The sequence below is a fragment of the Phocoena phocoena genome, chromosome 11, assembly GCF_963924675.1.
Source record: "Phocoena phocoena chromosome 11, mPhoPho1.1, whole genome shotgun sequence".
NCBI lineage: Eukaryota > Metazoa > Chordata > Mammalia > Artiodactyla > Phocoenidae > Phocoena > Phocoena phocoena.
The window spans coordinates 55,690,576-55,692,639 of NC_089229.1; the positions used below are offsets into that span (position 1 = coordinate 55,690,576).

Sequence of the window (2,064 nt, forward strand, 5' to 3'; positions counted from 1 at the left end):
AAAGCTCTCTTCTGAAAAAGTTTTAAAAGTAAAGCAGCAGAACAAAGCTAAACAGTTTTAAAATAATTACTTTTAGAAGGTAACCTTTACGACATTGCAGTTTAGAATAAGTCATCTCACAACTCCAACGTCTGATGGTGCTGCTTCATCCCGGCCAGCAACTCTCTCCTGTGCGTCTGCTACATGCCAGGTGCACAGCGTCCCTCTCCTTTCCCGCCCAGAACACTCAGCGCTTCTTCCAGGTGAATTTCCCGGGGGCTCCCTCCTGGCCTGCCTTCTTCCACTCTCTGACACGGGGATCAGCAGTAAGCAGTTCCGCTTGGGCATCCACTCGACTTTGTCCTCGGTGACAAAGCTGCATAAGGCTCTAGCCGTCTGCAAGCGGATGGCCCGCGCCTGCGCCGCCCGCCTGCCCCGCCCCCCCGCCCGACGCCGTGTAGGTCACGTGGTGTTCTCCAAGCCGGATGAGGAAGTGGAAAGGGAGTATCAGCTGTTCTCTGTCCTGAGTCACCGGAAAGTAGAGCAGGTAGTCGATCCCATTTACTTCTATCCTCCCACTTCCATGGTCATAAACAGCTACTTCCGCCTTTGCAGTCTTTCTGTTACCTTGGCCTGTGCTGAAGGCCAGACCCTTCTCGTCATGCTGCAAAGCCTCAATCAGCTGTTTTTTCGATTGGATGGTTACATTCCTGTGGACCCTGCTCACAGATCTTCAGCCGCGTCACACGGCAACGCCAATAACCTTTCCAGCAGCCGAATGAACTGTGTGTAATCTTTTTTTTTTTTTTTTCAGTATGCGGGCCTCTCACTGTTGTGGCCTCTCACGTTGCAGAGCACAGGCTCCGGACGCGCAGGCCCAGCAGCCATGGCTCACGGGCCCAGCCGCTCCGCGGCACGTGGGATCCTCCCGGACCGGGGCACGAACACGCGTCCCCTGATTCGGCAGGCGGACTCTCAACCACTGCGCCACCACGGAAGCCCCCTGTGCGTAATCTTGGTGTACAGTTTTTCCACTAACGTTTCTTCCAGTGCTTCCTTAATAAGCCATCTGCTGCCAATCGGGTCTTTGACTTTAGTTTTTTCTGAAAACAGACCTTTGGCTTACAGCTGGTCTTGACGGTTTTCTACATCTGGTAGCTTTCCGTATGCTCCATGCATTAATGAATAATATGTCTGCCAGTATAAAAGAGAAAATGAAATGGGCGGCCATCTTCTCCCCACTGGATTGTCCTTGTTTTGGAAAAATCTCTTCAGGATGCTTCCTTATTGGCCGGGCTCGCTTCTCAAACACACCACTAGGAAAAAGGTAAGCAATCGCTCTATCAATATCCTCTTGGGTAAAAGTTTCTGGATCTTCTCCCATCATGTTGGCTAAGTGTCTCTTTCCTATGTTGAATTCTTCAATCTGCTTTTTAGTAAAATCCACTGTGTAAGTTTCACATCTTAAGGCTGCAACATTTTTCCTTGTTGTTACAACTGTGGTGTGTCTTAAGCCTTAATATTTGGCATCCGGGACTTCTCTGCAGCTTAGCGGCCGCGGCTTTCCAGAGGCCCTGACCTCGGGCAAAGCTAACCCTACCCCCAAGAAAGAGCCGGTATGAAGCGGCTGCGCCGCAGTACACATGGATAGCCGCCATGTTGGCTGCGGGAGGCGCGGGCAGTAGGACGAAAAGCCGTCTCATCTAATTATTACATGGCCACAACTTATCAATACTTACGCTTCCCTGTGCTCCCATTTCTCCACATTGACATCTCTCATATTGTTTCAGATTCCCTTGACTCTATATTTAATTCACTTCTGCCCAAGTAGGCAAGGTATTGTCTCACCACTGCAGAGGAGCTAAATTGGGATGGTAAATATTCAACGAACTTAGACCTCATTAATAATACTAAAATGTTTTCCTTATAATTCTGTTTCACTAATAAAAGTTTGACAGATAAATAGTTAATAATAAATATTAACATGACTATTTAATATTAATATATAAATCACAGAGGACAATCCATTCTACCTAGGCTAAAATTATGACAATAACCAATAAGTGCGCAAAAAGGGATCATTTA

The 2,064-nt window shown here is 47.8% G+C and overlaps 1 pseudogene; it reads right to left on the reverse strand.

The window, feature by feature from the left end:
• Window positions 1-226: 226 nt before the first annotated feature.
• Window positions 227-1,637, reverse strand: LOC136131286 (small ribosomal subunit protein uS9m-like; annotated as a pseudogene).
• Between the last annotated feature and the right edge of the window lie 427 nt (window positions 1,638-2,064).